This window comes from Vicia villosa, linkage group LG7, assembly GCF_029867415.1.
Source record: "Vicia villosa cultivar HV-30 ecotype Madison, WI linkage group LG7, Vvil1.0, whole genome shotgun sequence".
Lineage (NCBI taxonomy): Eukaryota > Viridiplantae > Streptophyta > Magnoliopsida > Fabales > Fabaceae > Vicia > Vicia villosa.
In genome coordinates this window covers 6,534,312-6,553,541 of record NC_081186.1, presented here as the reverse complement: position 1 = coordinate 6,553,541, position 19,230 = coordinate 6,534,312, and the positions used below count along the sequence as shown (strand labels likewise).

Sequence of the window (19,230 nt, the reverse complement as noted above, 5' to 3'; positions counted from 1 at the left end):
AACTTTATTTCACTTTTGTTCAAAAAATCACAAAAAAATGTTTTTATATATTTAAGTATTATTTTCATATTCATTGTTTATTAAAAATACCTTTTTTACTTTATTCATATTTTATTCAAAAATTAAAAAGATTTAAAAAAAATATTTTGCTTTTCTTTGCGTTTTAGAATAATATTTATATTTTAGAAAATAATCAATTTAAATTAGTTAGAATAATAAAAATCTAAATTTACGAATATTTTATTAATTACTTTGATCCATTTGAATTTTATCTTTCCAATTTTGTTAACCTAATTTTACACTATAAATTATCACAATTTCTACACTTTTAGAAAAAAAAACAACAATTGAACCCTTATTGTTTCTCTAGAAAACCTACGTACAACAATTCTGACCCACCACTTCCTCATCTCTTTTTCAAGCCAGTTCATACAAATCATGTCAAAACCTCTAACTTTCTCACTAACCTAAACATACAAGTCACCACATTGTCATCATCCTTATAAATTTTCATTGCCAAAACTATTTTCAAGCAGCATCCCAATCCTAACCGCTAACCAATCTCATTCAAAGAAAATCACAAGCCAAACTAATATAATTTTTGTACAGGTTTTGTTGTTGTTGTTTTGCAGATAAATAGAGAAGAAGGAAAAACTCTGCCGCGAAGAACATCAACGCCGACGAACAACATAACAACTCCTCAAAATTTAGATCACAACCACCAATCATCTTCACTGCACGCAACCTGTAGAACGAGAATCAGAATCAACAAACCTCAAGACCTTCTCATCAAATCAAATCGGAAACAACAACATCGAAACCAACAAGTTTTCGTGAATTCCTAATTAAAATAATAACCCTTCAATTTTCTCTTTTTTTTTGTGAACAGCTCGTAGCGATGAAGGGATGAAGTAGTTCAGAACAATATCTCTCTGAACCGACAAGTTTTCGTGAATTCCTAATTAAAATAATAACCCTTCTCCGCTTGGAGCGAAACTCCGCTGCCCTCAACAACGTCGAAGCCACGCAGCCAACACTTGCACGACACAACACCAGCAAGCCCAGTTTCACCACCGCATCATGGCCGCGCCGCCCAAACTTCTGACAGTGCTGAAATCCGCCGTCTTCCTCCTACCGCCACGAGTAAGATCTCCTGTTTTCATTCTAATTTGAGATGCGTGATGCTTTCTTTCCATTATTTCCATTGCTGTTTAATTTTTGTATGAGATCTGAAATTTGATTTTGGTTCTGAGAATTTTGTTTTGATGATACTTGTATTCTGTTAATGCAATTGAGAGAGGAAGATGATAAGGATGTGAGAGAGAGAACTGTTCTTTAATTTTGGTAATTAAATTAATGCATTTAATAAAAAAAATATAAGAAACTAATTTTGAGATTAATAAGGGGTGGGTCACGGTTAGCTACCATGTTCTTCTCCTTTTATTTTAATTTTTTGTATCAATTAACATGGCATGTGGTTAGCTTGTTTTTTTATTTATTTATTCAAATTATTCTTTTTATTATTAAAAACAAAACAAAAAAAACTAAAAAAAACTAATTCAAAGAGAATAATAAGGTGATGCTACGGTTACTAATTCTTTTTATTATTTCTTCTTTTTTAATTAATTAATTTATTAATAATTAATTAGGATTCTAAGAGGACATTTGGGCCTTGTGTACGTTAGGTCTCATCTCATTCCGATCACGACTCTTCATTTCTAATTGTACCCATATTATTTTTATAAGTCTTTTGTTTCTAATATTTTTATTTTTTATTATATTATTATTTTTTTTAATATTTGCTTATTCTTTATATTTTTATTTTTAATCAAAAAAATACAAAAAAAATGTTATTGCTTATTTTTTATTAGAATTAAATTTGAATTTTTAGATTTGCTTTCTGTCAATTTTGATTTATACATATTCATATTTTTGTCATCTCTTGTATATCATTTTATGTTTCATACTAACATTTCATTTTCTTGTTTATTGCGAGGTACATTCGAGCTGTTTATCTATTCTCGTGGATATTCGCAAATTCATCCTCAATCTCCTCCACTGGATCTCCAATAATCCAGATCTAACGTCCAAGAGCTGCATCTCCACCATGCATCTTCACAAGGGAGCTACACAAGATCGCAAGGTTAACCAAAATCCTTCAGCCATGCGCCATGCCAATCAAAAGTTAAGTCCTATTTCATATTTATTGTAAATATTCATTCTATTTTATTTTGTTTATTCCATCAAATTAGAGTTAGCCTTAATTGTCGTTGAATTAGCCATACACTCACTGTATTTTATTCTTCTGTCAATTCTCATATGGTCAGAGTCAATGCTTCATACTCGAGGCAGGCCTTTGCCCATCAACCTTCCAATCAAAGCTAAGTATTCGATTCATTTAAATTTCAAAGTCTATTTTGTTTCCCTTGATTTTAGGGTTTGCCCTTATATTTTTGAACTATGCATACATTCACATATTATCTGCCTTTGCCATTTTTTAGGGTTACCCCCGAGGCTTCCCGCCAACCATATCAGATCAAATCAGAGCTAAGTACCGTTGCCTATTTTATTATTTTGAATTTAATTATTCTTTATTTTAGGGTTAATTCAATTTGCCTCTGAACAAATAATACACTCACTCTCTTCTGTTTATTCTTTCCTTTTCAATTTTCAGGGTTTGTTGACCGCCAAGGCTACAGTGTTGGTAACCCTAAACCCTAACCTTAATATTTTATGCTTTATTATTACTTATGTCAAACCCTATTAAGGGATCCGCTGGTTACAATTTCCCTCCCCCATATCTGTTTTGATTATATTATTTAAATGCGTGGTTAGTAATCCTAGGGAGTGCAACCTTTAAATTGAACATAGAATCACTAAATTTACAAGATAATATATTTGAATATAATCACATGATTGGTGCACACACGCACACTTTTGGGTAACCTCTTTGTTGCCTGTTGCCTTGTTGCCTGTTCCTGTTGCCTTGTTGCCTTGTATTTTTTGCAGAATAGTCAGTCCCTCGAATACGAGGGTACCTCAGCCATATTGCCTCGATTAAAGGTCATGGTCCCTAATGATGCTGCCTTCGATACACTAACATGACCTCGACCCTCAAAAGTTGCCTACGGAAAAGGCTGAGGTATCTTCTGGCTGCCTACGAAAGGCTATTCTGATCCTTCCCCTTAGACTACCTGCCTCTCTATGGCATGGGTCAGTCTCATGGCGAAGGATATTTCGATGACCCTTCTACCTCCAAACGAAAGGCTTCCTGCCCTCTTATGGCAAGGATAGACCCTTTCATTCTAAAAGGCTAAAAAGAGACCTATCATCTGAGTTTAAGGTAATTGCCCCTAATTGCCTTGCCATGCTCTATTTTCTATATTCTTTCTCAAAATTCTTCAAAAAACTGGCTACGCTCATTTACGAGCTAAAGTCCATTTTTCCTCTTTCATCTACATTTTCTGAAAACGAGCAAGCAAAGCAATTAAGAGCCCATGGAAAACCATGGATGCAAAGGGTGCCTTACACCTTCCCTTTGCATAAATTACCCCCGAACTTAGATTTCTTTAAAAGGTTTTTTTTCTGTTTCTTTTAGCCTTTCTGAATTTGTTTGGATAAAATAAAAGTCGGTGGCGACTCATGCTTAACCGCGACATTTCGATCGATAAAAAGTCAGTTCACCGTATTACACAAGTGGTGCCATCCGATACGAAGAAACGGATATAGGAGCCGTTCTCGGTATCAGGTCAATAGAGAATTCCACTTCCCTTTCCGGAAGGAAGAGAACTGACATCCTCGGGAAAAACATCAGGGAAACCACTAACAGCAATTGTGAAATCTCGAAGTTGTCACTCGTCTCCTCAGTGAGAACCAACAGAACAAACTCCTCTTTCCCAAACAAGAAATTAATCATACCTACCGTACCTTCCAGAATAGTAGTCAAAACATCTTTCGGAGTAACTTCTTCAGATGGAATAATGATTAGTTTCTCTTCACACCCAATGAATACCGAATTAGCATAAGGCCTATCCATTCCCAAAACAACATCTACTTTCTTAAGTGGTAAACAATTAAGATCAATTTAGAATTTCTACCACCCACAGATAAAACACAATTCTCACACACCACGGTGTCTCGACTATCTCATCAAAGGTATACACTCGACCAGTACCTCTTCCTTGCATTTGATTCCTATTCTGAGGATAATTCCTCACCACATGCCTTTCTTGTCAATAATAAAAACATTTCACCCTTTTTAAGGTTACACCTTCCAAGGTGATTCTTACCACAACCACGACACACTGGAGGTGCACTAAACCGAGAATCTTACACTTGTTTCCCTTAGAAAACTTGTGACCTAGGCCGAAACTGTTGGCTTGGCCTTCCTCTCTCATTCTGATTCTTCTTCTTCAAATCTTCCTCAGCTTGAACTTTCTTCAAACTGGTCTCAGCCACATAACATTGTCACAACAACTTCGTATAGGTAGTGAACTCCCTCTAGGACACACTATGCGAAATCTCAGCCCTTAAACCAAATAGAAACTAGTCCACCTTCCAACTCTCATCAGGAGCATACCCGGCCTGCCTAGAATAAGCAGCCAGAATTTCAAACTTCTCAGCATAAGTAGCCACCGACATATTCTCCTGCCTTAACTGTTGGAACTCCAATTCCCTTTTAGTCCTCAGGGAACTAGGAAAATATTTCTCCATAAAAATGGTCTTGAAATTAACCCACTCCTTAGGTACTTCTGGAATAGTCATCAACGCAGAAGCACTCTTCCACCATCTCATAGCTGGACCTTTTAGCGAATGAGAAGCAACACCACCTTGTCCTCTTCACTACAATGCACGATCTCAAAGATCCCTTCCACATTGGCCACCCACTCGTGTGCCTTAATAGGATCTAATGCGCCATGAAATTCCGAAGGATTCATGCGAATGAAATCCTTATAAGTCGCACCTGCAGCTTCGGGTACAACCACTGGAACATTATGACCGCCATTCATCTGTTGCATCATCTGCAGCATGAACTGATTCTGCTGCTGTTGCATCTGTTGCATGAACTGGGGCCACGGAATATTCTCACCGCCATTCGGTTGATTCACTTGTGGGGGTTGAGTGTGGGGGTCAACCATGAGTCCTGCGTCCGTCCACCATGTTCCTGGAGGTCATGAAAATGGGATTAAGTTGATCAGGCTCAATACCATAGTCATAACACAACAAAAATCATGGGAACACAACACATCTTGGACAGAAGAAACACTTATAATATCTCATGGCAAGGTCGAGGATACGACCTGCTCTGATACCAACTGTAACACCCATATATAATTACATGCATCAAATCATATAAATATACATGAATCTAAGTATTTGGTACTGAAATATCAATAAGTTCCTAGTCAACACATTATACATATTAATGCCCTAATACAAAAGTTCTACACAATGGCATAATACATACAAGATGTTCAAAATGAAATTTCTAAGAACTAGATCAAACAATGATCTCAAAGGAACTCAACAACGGAAGCTTCGCCATGCCCAAAATAACAAGAAGCATAAGGAAGTCAAACTGCCTTCTCCTTACCCTTAGCGGAATCTGAAGTACCTGAAATCAATATATAATGGGGTGAGATAAAATAATCTTAGTGAGTTCCCTATCTTATGGGTCCTCTCGGCTTTACAAGGTTCTAGCCTATCACTCTCAAATCAAGACAAGGAACTAGACCTTGAGTTCACACACTAACATTATATTGAATCATACTTAGAGTTCAACAACTCAAACTCAAGATTACTAATCGGAAACCAATACCAAGGCATCCCTCTATTCTCGTCCCCTTCTACGTCTAGGAGGTGGCACGAGTCATGGATCCTTTGGAAAATCTTGACATACGAAATGGATTCGGATTCATGAGCCTTCCCCCATGAATCGTCACTTCACATGGCCTGTACACCATCACAAGTCTCTACCCTTAGGTTCCATTCGTACACAAAAGCGGGAATCAAACCTGCCAAGATTATTAGTGCCTCTCTGCACAGTGCCTCTCTGCACATAGAATGCCTCTTTTGCATTCAAAGGAAAAAAAATAAGGAAATAAAGAAATACAATGGTTCCGATTAATACATCATACAATGGTGATCGCTCACGCAAACCACTAGGCCTGTTAGCCCTTCATACATTGGTGATCGCTCACGCAAATCACTAGGCATGTTAGCCTTTCTTCATAAGATTCTAAATACACGTATGTTCCACATAATGTTCATCCTAGGTACTCTTTGTTAAGCTACATAACCTAACAAATCCTAGTTTTCCTCACTTAATCTCTTATTCGTATAACCCATGTAGTTATTCGAACCTCTTGATACATATCTGTATACGATGAAGTATACTAATCCTCCTGCAATAGGATTCACCCAAACAAACACAATATACTAGGTTACACCAAAGGCAACCAACAATTTCATCATTTTCCTGTAAACAAATGGCAAGTTATCACAACTATATAGCAATTAATCAATATGCTAAAAGTATACCGTTCACATAATTCCGAACGATAAAACAACTCGAGGAATCAAACTATTTTTCCCAATTCCCGATTAAATAATTCTTCTTTCGATCCCAAAACCTACACTACTAGAAAGTACACGCATCTAGCTTCCTACCACTTCGAACGGTGATTAAAACAGAGTTATGGTTCAAAAGTTATGATCGAAATAGTTTTATCTCATTCAACTAAAATTTGCTAAGAAAAGGCTTCAGTTCGCGCCGCTAACTGTTGTTCGCGCCGCCAACCTCAGGCAGTGGCAAACCTCACAGAAAACTCGCAGTGTTCGCGCTGCGAAGCCTTGTACGCGCCGCGTACTGTTAACAGAACCAAACCCCATAATCCTTCTGCATGGTTCGCGCCGCCATCTATCGTTCGCGCCGCGAAGTGTGCGAAATCAGAAGTTCCAGATCTGTTTTCTTGCTTTTCCCATGGTTTAATCCAACCATCTCCATACTCAAACCTGTTCCAGATTCATACTAAAGCATAGAACAACATATATGGTCTCTACTCAGGATTTATTAGCAGCAACAAACATCAATCTCTTAGATTGAGTCAAACCCTAAGATTTTTACCAAAAACCCCAATTTCTCAACTTATGATTTCATCCATAAATCAAAACTATAAGTTTCTAACTAGAACCCACCTCGATTACAAGTCGTTGATGATGAAGATGAGTTGATTCGGCGGAGAAATGGTGAAGATCCAAGCTTTTCCTCTTTTCTCCTCTTGCTCTTGCTTCTCTCTACTTCTTCTCTCTAGAACCTTGTTTATGTTGCAATGAAGAAGAAAAGCAAAAGAGGAAAGAATATAAGACTATATTCTTAAGTTAGCACTTCTAACTTAAATGTCCTAAGTATCTCTAATGTACCAATTAGTGAAACCTCAATGCCAATTAATAACATTAGGGCATTTAATTTAATACGGGGTATTACATCTTCTGTGCCAGACCCATTGCTCTTCAGAAACAGACATACGGCAAGTCACCTTCTGCTTCTCAAGATCAGAAAGATCAATCTTATAAATGTTGTTCTTTCTCTTGCCTGTAAATAGGATTGAGCCATTCTTCTGACTTACAACCTTGCAAGACTTTTGATTGAAGATTATGTCATAACCATTGTCAGTTAATTGACTTATGGACAATAAGTTATGCGCTAATCCTTCTACAAGAAGTACATTAGATATGGAAGGAGAGTTACCAGTACTTATAGTTCCAGAGCCAATTATTTTGCCCTTCTGATCTCTTCCAAACTTGACTTCCCCACCAGACTTAAGCACCAGGTCTTGGAACATAGACCTTCTTCCTGTCATGTGTCGCGAGCACCCAGAGTCCAAGTACTATGACATGTTGTGCTTTGTCTTCTTTGCTGCCAAGGATATCTACAACAGAAATTATCTTCTCCTTAGGTACCCACAACTTCTTGGGTCCTTTCTTGTTAGTTTTCCTCAAGTTCTGATTGAACTCGGGTTTAGCATAATAAACAACAGGAGGTACAACATGATATTCCTTAGGTTTAGCAGCATGATATTTTCTAGGTTGTGTCACATGCTTCTTAGTGTGTGTAGCATGAAAGCTTTTGGCATGTGAAGTGAGCTTAATATCATGTGAGTGGCCATATTTGAACTGATCATACAATGGCTTGTATGTGATTTTCATATCATCAACAGGTTCAAATTTTTGTGGGGTGTCACCCTCTTAGCCAACTCCAATCCTTTTGTTTCCAGAAACACCATATATCATAGAAGCAATATGACTTCTGCCAATACTTCTAGATAATAACTTTCTAAAACTCGAGTCATATTCTTTCAGAATATGATTGAGACTAGGAATGGATTTTTCTGAGTCAGAAGGAGATCCAATATCTTTGGATAATTTTAAGACTTTTTCCTTCAGTTCAGAATTTTCCACTTCCAGCTTCTTAGTTTCAGAATCAAATAGCTTTTTCAGCTTTTTGTATTTGATACTAAGATGAGCCTTGAGTTCCAGAAGTTCTGTTAAATTGAAAACTAACTCTTCTCTAGATAGTTCAGAAAATACCTCTTCAGAATTTGATTCTGATGTAGATTCTGATCCATCATCAACTGTGGCCATCAGTGCAATGTTTGCCTGCTCGTCTTCAGAGTCTGATTCTGATTCTGAATCTGAATCATCCCATGTTGCCATAAGACCTTTCTTCTTATGAAACTTCTTCTTGGGATTTTCCTTCTGAAGTTTTAGACACTCATTCTTGTAGTAACCAGGCTCATTGCACTCATAGCATGTGACCTTCTTCTTGTCAGATCTTCTGCTTTCAGAAGATTCTCCTTTTTCAAGCTTCTTAGAACTTCTGAAGTTCTTGAACTTCCTATGTTTGCTTTTCCAGAGTTGGTTTACCCTTCTGGAGATCATGGAAAGTTCATCTTCTTCTTCTGATTCTGATTCTTCAGAATCTTGTTCTTCTGCCTGAAAAGTGTTAGTGCATTTTTTATAATTAGATTTTAATGCAATAGACTTACCTTTCTTTTGAGGTTCATTAGCATCCAGCTCTATTTCATGACTTCTCAGAGCACTGATCAATTCTTCACGAGAAACTTCATTCAGATTCTTGGCAATTTCGAAAGCAGTCACCATAGGACCCCATCTTCTTAGAAAGCTTCTGATGATCTTCTTGACATGATCAACCTTGGTGTATCCCTTGTCAAGAACTCTTAACCCAGCAGTTAGCATTTGAAATCTTGAGAACATTTTCTCAATGTTTTCATCATCCTCCATCTTGAAGGCTTCATATTTATGGATCAAGGCAAGAGCTTTGGTCTCCTTGACTTGGGAATTTCCTTCATGAGTCATTTTCAATGACTCATATATATCATAGGCAATTTCCCTGTTAGATATCTTCTCATATTTAGCATGAGAGATAGCATTCAGTAAAACAGTACTACACTTGTGATGATTTTTGAATAGCTTTTCTTGATCATCACTCATCTCTTGTCTTGAGAGCTTTACACCACTAGCTTTCACTGGATGTTTGTAACCATCCACCAGAAGATCCCATAAGTCACCATCTAAACCAATAAAGTAACTTTCGAGCTTATCTTTCCAATATTCAAAGTTTTCACCATCGGATACTGGTGGTCTAGTGTAGCCATTGTTACCGTTTCCATTGTAATGCTCAACAGAGCCAGATGTAGGTGTTGGAGTTTCAACCATCTTGACTTAGCGTTTTTCTCTTCCTGAATATTTTCTAAACACAGTTAAGTGCTTGCACCTTAGAACCGGCGCTTTGATACCAATTGAAGGATAGAAAATAACTTAGAAAGGGGGGGGTTGAATTAGTGTACTTTAAAAACTCTTAAGATAAAAAAAATTGCACAATGATTGTTATCCTGGTTCGTTGTTAATGAAACTACTCCAGTCCACCCCCTTAGAGTTATTTACCTCACTTGAGGATTTAATCCACTAATCACACAAGATTACAATGGTTTTCCACTTAGATACCCTCTAAGTCTTCTAGAGTATTCTGATCACAACCTGATAACTCGAGGAACACAATGCTTAGATACCCTCTAAGACTTACTAGAGAATCCGATCACAACTTGATCTCCTCTAGTTCTTTACAAATAAATGTAAACAAATTCTTACAAGAGTATTACAATGCTTCTTAAAAGCTATAATCACAACTGTGATATTTCTCTTAAAGTTTAAGCTTAATCTCACTAAGATATTACAACAGTAATGAAGTGAGGTTGAAGATGAAGTTTGAGAGCTTTTGAATTTGACAGCGTTTTCGTAAGTTTGCGCAAAGTGTTGTATTCAGCTTCTCATCATAACTTCTATTTATAGGCGTTTAAGAAGATGACCGTTGGGAGCATTTAATGCATTGCGTGATCCGTACAGCATTGCATTTAATGTTTCACTCTTTTGTCAACTACCTCGAGCCTTGCTTTTCCTGCTTTAACTGACGTTGCCTTTAATAGCTTCTAACGTTCCTTTTGTCAGTCAGTGTAGCCTGCCATCTTGTACTTGCTTATGATCTGATCTTTGTTGATACAACATTTGAATATATCAGAGTTAAACAACTTGGTGCAGAGCATCTTCTTGTCTTCTGACCTTGAAGTGCTTCTAGCGTGATACCATGATAACTTCAGTGCTTCTGCTTCTGATCATAAGTTCTTCTGATGCTTCAATAGACCATGTTCTGATTCTTCTTGACCATCTTCTGATGTTGCATACTTCAACCTTCTGAGTCAGTGCTTCTTGCGCTGATTTTGTGCATACTCTTTATATATTTCCTGAAATGGAAATTGCATAGAATTAGAGTACCACATTGTCTCAAGCAAAATTCATATACATTGTTATCATCAAAACTAAGAATATTGATTAGAACAAATCTTGTTCTAACATCTATAGGTTGTATGGAAGGTGTTTGGATGGTTGGGTTTTATGAAACTTAAGGGGATTTGCAAATTCGAAACTTTTTGTTTGAAGGTAAAAATGAGCTTTGAGTGAGATGGTGAACTAGAGAGTTGTTTTGTGTTGGACTTCAGAGCCAAGGTCTACTATTTATAGAGGTCATTTGTGGTTTATGTGTGAAGAAATCAGCTGGAAATGAGTCCTCTATCAAAAGTTGTTTTGGTTAGATTTCAATCTGAAAGTACATAAACATGGTGGTTCACAAGTGATCATGGAGCCTTTCTAGAGTAGTTGCAACTTTGTAGGAGGTTCTTCTTGGCATTGAGATGATGTGTGATCAAAAGTAACAATCACAAAGCTCCAAGCACTGACTTTGTGATTAAAGCTTATTTATCAAAATGGAAGTCATGACTTTAAGCTCAAAATGGAATGCATCTTTGGACAATGTTTGAATCAAGTGGATAATGCTTCAAAATTTTGAGTAAAGTTCATGTCTGGCTATGCCAACTTCAACACTTAATATCTTCCAGTCCTTATGAGTTTCTTAGTCAATTCATTTTGCTATGGTGTAGTACCAAATGTCATCTTGAAGTACATCCTTTGGGCATGAAAAATGGTTTCTTGGATTTGAAGTTAAAAGCTTTGAAAGTTATGCACTTTAACATCGATTTTGTGGACTTAAAAAATTTCCATATCTTCACTTTTGTCCCTTTTGCAAGTAACCTTAATTTTCTTGATCAATTTCAAGTATCGAACATGTTTTCATGACATTCATCTTGAGAAGTCCATTTTTTACCAAAAAATTGCAAAAGTCAAAGTTTGTCTTTGTAGTTGACTTTTTCATCAAATGAATCCAAATCTTCCAAATCCAATGAAATCTTATGATCATGATGCAATATTCAATACATTGAGACACCTTGAGGCTATAGAAATTATAGTAATGAGGACCTCTTGATTGTTACACAATTGAAGCTCAACACACAAAACCCTAATTCTTGATCTTTTGATTGAGGGTCTCAAAACCCTAATTCCATTCACACTTGATGAACAAATGATGAAACCTTAATGTAGTGAGACATTGATGAAGATGAGGACCTCATGAGATGATGAAAACCTAAATCACAAGATACCTGTGGTTTAGACCCTTTTATGCTCATATCAATGAAAATTCCCGATCACCAACTTGTGTGCAATAATCAGATGAAACTTATGCTATGTGTGATTGATGAAGTCAAAAGACTTAATGAAAGACGCACATGGTGTGGGATCTTGGTTTAAAAGTTAGGGTATGACAGATGCCCCTATTTAAGTTTCTCTTATCCGGAGATACAAAGATAGAAATCTTTGTCTCAACGCGATCAGGGGGACTTAAATATTAATGTAAAACCCCATTTTAGGCCTAAGATCCCATAGAAGGTATGATTTAATATGAGAGAAGACAAAGATTAATATGGGAAAAGGCATCACAAGGGATAAATAGGATACAAGGATTCTCACAGGAGAGTATCATGAAAAGTCTCAACTGAGAAAAAGGAACAAAAGGAAAAAACAAATCCACAGAAGAGAGGAATCCAACTTCTCTTAGGGAAAGATTATAAGGTTACCGTGGATACGCAACGTCGTTTATTAGAGACAGACTACCAACTTCTACTAAGGAGTAGAGAAGCAAAGAATGAACATCAACTGAACATCAACCTTTCACTTGAAGATGCATGGATGAAAGAATAAAAATAATAATTATCAAAAGAAATTTCAATGTGAAATTTGCCAATTGTCAAAACATACACATCCATCCACTGCAAATCTATAAACCCTCCTAACCATTTTCTCTTATTCATAGGGATGTATGAGATCATCACAGATCAACAATGTTACTGAATCAAGATGGTTTGTCATCTTTATTGACGACCACACATGACTCACTTTGGTGTACCTTATGAAAAAGAAATAGAGTATGGCTAGTTATTTGAAATTTTTTATAAATAAAAAATTTGGTTTTACTTTTTTTTTTTGTTAAAAAAATATTTTAATAATTTTATCCAAAGTGTAAGGGTGTCATGTTTAATTATTAAAAGTGTCAAATATAATTCTCCTACTATTTCTTGACTTTTTGTTTAGACCAATAGATATAGATGAGACTCAAAAATTAGATTGAAGTATAATCGGTTCTTTCAAAAATTCAGTATTAAACTAAAGATTTTTCTAAAATTTGATTTTACATTGAATATTAAAAGATTTGATATAAAATTATAGGTTTTCTCAAAATTAAAATTCTCTATCTATATAACATGTAAAAATTAAAAAAGAAACAAGAAAATATAATTTTTTTTTTATCTGAATAACAAAATAAGTATTTGTATAAAATTAGGGGGTGCGAGATAGTTACTTGAAGATGAGGCTCAAAGTTGAGAATGAAACTTGTGACACAAGACATCTTTATTTGGTTCATTAATTACAAATCTTAATAAATCCTTTTCATTAATGACACAAATCCTTAAAAGATTTTAGGGTTTATTTAGTCCCATCCCACACAACGGTCACAAAAAATAGCTTCTATAAATAAGATTCGCGCAATCACTCTTAACATTCATTCTCATTCTATCTTGCTCCAAACTCTCTCTCTCTCTCTCTCTCTCTCTCTCTCTCTCTCTCTCTCTCTCTCTCTCTCTCTCTCTCTCTCTCTCTCTCTCTCTCTCTCTCTCTCTCTCTCTCAAATTCTCTCTACGATCATTTGTGCAGTAACAAGAATGTTGATACCGCTTTCAGTTGTTGACGATGTTGCTGTCTTGGATTTAGCCTCAGCTCAAGAACTTCCTCGTACCCACAACAACATGTTACCTGTGTTTGTTCTCTTTGATTCTCGTACCATGTCTCACTACCACCACCCAACAACAACAACAACAACAACACCTTCTTCTTCGTCTCACCACCACAACAATCTTCCAACAAGATTAATGTCTCACAACCGCAACAACAGCGTTTCATCAACACCAACCTTCTCTGTGGTTGATGAAACTCTTGTCTATCATTCTCATATGGCCAACAACACTCCAAGAAGATCAAGGATTCATCAAACAACACGGTCATTTAATCATGGTCATCCCCACCACCACTACAATGGTACTACTAGGGCTTCTGCTGCTGTGGTGATGGATGTTCAAGAACATGTTACAACATCAACAGGAGATGCAGAATCCATCTGCTCCATTTGTCTTCTTGACTTGTCTAATGCTTCTTCCACGCCAATTCCGTTGCGCTGCTCTCATGTTTTTCATACTCACTGCATTCTAAAATGGATTAACATTCGAAAAAACTGTCCTCTCTGTCGCGCCGATGTTTAATTTCCATACATTGATACTACTACTTGTTTGTCACACTGTCTTTGTGTGCAAACCTGTTCTTTTGTATATCATTTCCTTATTCTTTGTGTCAATACTGCAGATGTTTAAGGTTATAGGTTATTTTTTTTTTGTGAATACTTAGAACTATGCTTCTACATAAAACTTATTTGAAGAATGTATAGCTTTGGGTTGTATGTTATTTGAAAAACTTGGGTGTTTCATGATCCACATTTAATATGACTTTTTAAATGAAAAATTTGTGATTTGAGACTTGATTTATTGTTTCAAATTAGGCTGTTGTTGAACTTTGAACTTTTTATTATAAGGTTGTGGGAAAGGCTGAATGACAATTTAAAAAGAGCAATTGTTGTTTATGTTTTACTTTATTACAATTCTTGTTACTCAAGGTTCTACATAAAACTGCTCTGTCTTTGTGTGCATACCTGTTTTTTGTCTAACTTTTCCTTATTCTTTGTGTCAATATGTGTTACACCTCGGATGTTTAAAGTGATTTTGTTTGTCAATATTTAGAACTATGCTTATGTCCTTGCAATCATCCAGTTATACTGAATAACAACAGATGTTTATGTTGTCCAGTTTTATAACCACTAGTCTATTAGGCAAGACCGATAAAAGAATCAATTTAATGTTAAAATAACAGTAAAGGCTTTGTTTTGAATAACAGCAGATGTTTGGTTGGTTGGATAATGGAAAGTGTTCTGGGCCGGTCCCCAAGGCCTGGTAAGGAGCAATCAGGGCCATCAGATCCATCCTACGGGCGTCTGCATTTCTCTCCTTCCCTTCACATTTCAGTCACAAACAAACCCCTTTATAAAGAAAGCAAAGCGTGCCATTTTCAGGTAACTTCTTCCCCATTTGAAATTCCACTATTCATTTCATACACTAACTTGAGCGTTGGAGTGCTAACCTTGCAGGTTAGCTCCATCCACCGCATCGGAATCAAATGAGATATGTTAGGGTGTATGGCATTCAGATGCAACTTTAGCTGCTGTCAGCCCACCTGTTTCTAACAGTAGTTATTGTAGAACAAGCCTAATATGTTTATTTTATTCTCTTAAGCTTGCAATTAATGTTACTATTTTTAATTTGGTTTTGGTTAGATGCAGTCATACAATTTGGAGACCAGCATCCTCATGGTATGGGAGTTTCGGCGGTTGGCATGGCATTTTCTTAGTTTAGGAAAATCATAAGCGACTGGCACAGATGTATCTACAAAACTACACTTGTTGGCATTTGTGTAGAATTATGATCATAGTCACAGCCGTAACATTCACTTCTTACAATCATGTCTTCCCAAATCTCTATCACTTACTTGATTTGAGAAAGGCAAAGGGAAGTTAAGGTCGCTTTATCAATATAAAGAAGAAGCTCAAACATAAGAATTCTAACGCCACCCTCAAAAAAGGCGACAATATCCATGTGAACTCCTTGGCTAGCCAGCCTGCTACACAACATTTGTTCACCAACAGCGGGAATCAAGGCTCATGAAATGCATCACAGTCCATTTACAAGATTAAGGGTTTCAATTTCAACTATAATCAGAGCTCGCAATTCTCTTTAGTACATGATGCGAGTTAGGGTATGCGGTACACAACTACGAAGAATTAGTTACGTCGCTTAAGTCATAATCGCTGGATGTACTAACCATATTTACTTGCACTAAAATGCAGGTTTTGAAAATTTGCAGAGGCTTACCCGCCAGCCATTGAAGTGCCTGCAACATGAGTCAGAAATAGGCCTTATGGCTTGTGTGGCGAAAGACAGGGAAGGAACTATTGCAAGGCTATTCTATTCTTGATTCTAATACTGAATTACTCCCAAAATCAAGGAGTGATTCATGGACCTTGCCTTATTTCTCGAAGACCATAGAATTCATTGTCCTTCATGAATATCTTCCAGGCCACTTAAATCCTTGAATATCTTCAAACTGTTAACCTCTGCTCATTTTCTAGGAAAAATGCAACTGGTACTGACAATTACAACCACAATAACCATTTCATTGTCCTTCATGATCCCGTTAAGAGATTGGAATTTACCAAAGAACCAACTGAGGGTATTGGGTTGGGATTTTAGCAGTGTTAGGAGCTTTTGACTATTTGTTTTCTCAGTTTTTATTTGTATTCAAGTTAACATGTCATGGTTGTGCAATTGTTCATCAAAGTTTCTAATGCAGTTGGAAAATTAAAGGTCATTCTAATTCTGATTCATTAGTGTAGTTCTGCATAAAACATTCATCATTAATTAATGGTGAATAAGGCTCATAAAGATAAAACATTCATCATTAATTAATGTAATTGTTAACAATAAAAAAAAAAAAAAACAAATGAGCTTTAGAGTTTAAGTGTACCTTCAATTGTTTTAATTTAATTCATGGTTCATCTAGTGGAACAAAGTTTTCATACTGCTTTTGCGCCGCATACATGTATCTGGATTTTAAGAACATATGCATTTTTCCTTTTTCAAGTAATTCTTTGATCTATTGAAAAATGGTGGTCATCCTTCTTGAATGAATCCATATTTTAACATTACTTCTTTGTGAATCTTTTCCTCTAAAACTTGTTAAGTGAACAGGCATTTAACGGTAGAACTCTTATTTGAATTAAAGTAGAAGTAAATGTCACAAGGAAAAGAAGGATTTGGATAGGGAGTCCTTTAAATTTATTTTTGAAATTCTGAAGCTATTTTACTCAAGATAGACTTGGTAATAAAAATGTTACTTAGGGATTTCTTATTCCAACCCATGTTTATCCAACGTACCATGTGAAATAATAAAAATGCTCCTCAAAATTAAAAGTTTATTTCCGGTGCGCACCATAATTGACATTAATGTTGAAACTAACCGGAAATGTAACTACGATATGCAACCGCAAGTTTATTTCGGGTTTATGGGACACCTAAAAGGCGCGCTGCCTCTCCCCCTCCCATTACAGTTTCAAAAACAAAATCAAATATACTCACTTTCTCAAAATCTCTCAATTTCACTTTAACCGAATCAGCCGCATTTGCAGCCGAAGTCGTTCTAAGGCATTAGACATCCAACAACAATCAAACAACAAAAAAAACAACAATCAATCAAGTAAGTTGATTTTGAAATTTTTAGAGTTTATGTAAAATCCCCTTAAATACGTGTTTTAGGTCAGAAATTAAGTATTTGTGAATTGTTTTGAACATTATAAATCATTTATAAGGTGTTAGACATGTCTTTTAAATGATCAATGGTTGTTTAATTAAGTTCTTTTGTGGGGATGGCGTGCCATTAAAACACCTCTGAAATCGCAGCAGAAATAAAAAATATACTTCCGGTTTTCATCAAGAACAAAACCGCATGTATATTTCTAATTTTTCCCCTAATGTATTTTCAAGTTTGTTTTCAACTTTGGTCCTTGAGTTAACATTTTTCCGTGCTTCTACAGGAGCAAGGACTGACAGAGCGTTTCGATTGAGACATAACAGGGTAGCACAACACGCTTCTGTGCGGGGAGAAAGGAGTTAGGAAACCCAGTCTCCTCCTACATCTGGACAGGCCACACCGGATGCACCAACTTCATCTTCCGGTGTTCCTCTTGCTACTCCCACTACTTCGGCCTCCCGCACCAGACAAGATTCTCTAGTCCACCCTTCTCCATTCCTGTCCTCCCGCAGACGCACCTCTTCACGTACATGATTTGAGGCAAGAGAGACCTCAGGTTCTCTTGCGACACCAGACGTACCAGAGGGGCCTAGTCTCATCCTCAGTCACAGCCTCAACCTCATCCCCAAATGACACCAGAGGCAACTCGTGAACAGCCTGCACCTGCACCGCGAGCATCTGCACAGCCTCTGACGCCTCAGGGTTTTGGAGGAGGACCGTATGATTTTGTTTATGAATTTTGAATTTTGGTTTGTTGATTAAATCCGTCAAAATATTTTTGTAGGACCGTGATACGCTCAAGGTCATTAGTCGTGGGCGAAAGATCTGGAAGCTGTTACCCCCTATAGAGCCATGGTTTGATGAGCTTTTATAACCTACAGGGTTGAAAGATTTGACCCAGTGTGGATACAGCATGGTCAACTAAGGTATGATTAACGCGTTCGTCGAGAGGTGTCACCATGAGACGTCGTCGTTTCACATACCACATGGTGAGATGACGATCACACTCGACAACGTTGCGTGTCTGCTGCATCTTCTAATCAGAGGGAGATTCTTGGATCATTAGAGGATCAGTAAGGAGGAGGCGTTGGATATGTTGGTTGGGATGTTGGGAGTTACCCCTGAGAGTGGCTTGGAGGAGATTGATAAAATCCAAGGTAGTCACGTCAGGTACAATTATTTGGCTCGTGTTGTGAATTTAATGCCAATAACGAAGTATAAAACAAGGGAAAAATAAAGAACAAGTAAGAAGAAGAACACAAAATTTGGTTATAACTGCTATTCTTTTACTTTCTCTTAGAAAACAAGATTACAAGTTTACAAGAATAACAAATAACCTCTCTCGCCCTAAATTAGGATTTGTTGTTTGCAATGATGAGATACTAGTATGCTATTTATAATAAAACCTAACATACTAACTAATGAGCTTTTTCCACAAGGCCCAGTACACAAGCTAACTTAATAAACAAGCTAACTTAACAAATTAGAGTTTAAACACTAAAACCTAATTTAACATGATGATCGGTAAATTAGCAAGTGTACTAATTTGCCTCTGCAGTAATAAAGGAAAAATTCCTCGGATGTCGAATCTCAAGGACTACTTGACGAATAAGAGTTTTATCAATATTTCAATTAGAAAAAAGTTCAAAGGGGTTTTGATTGGTTTATAGTGAAATTTCAATTAAACAAAAATAAAGTATAGAAACAATGAACCGAGATGAGTAGATTACTAGGGCTCGGTGATCTTCATGTAACAAATTTGCCTTCTCAATGCAACAACAAATTTTCATCAATTGA

At 36.5% G+C, this 19,230-nt stretch overlaps 1 long non-coding RNA gene across 2 annotated transcripts; it reads left to right on the top strand.

Annotated features, from left to right (window-relative positions):
* Positions 1–304: 304 nt before the first annotated feature.
* On the top strand, positions 305–16,537 carry LOC131620292 (uncharacterized). Of its 2 annotated transcripts, none has more exons than XR_009289050.1 (3): positions 305–15,142; positions 15,410–15,882; positions 15,974–16,537. It is a non-coding gene; the product is annotated as an uncharacterized LOC131620292 (long non-coding RNA). The 2 variants fall into 2 exon arrangements; XR_009289051.1 differs by having other exon boundaries at positions 15,404–15,882.
* Positions 16,538–19,230: the final 2,693 nt, after the last annotated feature.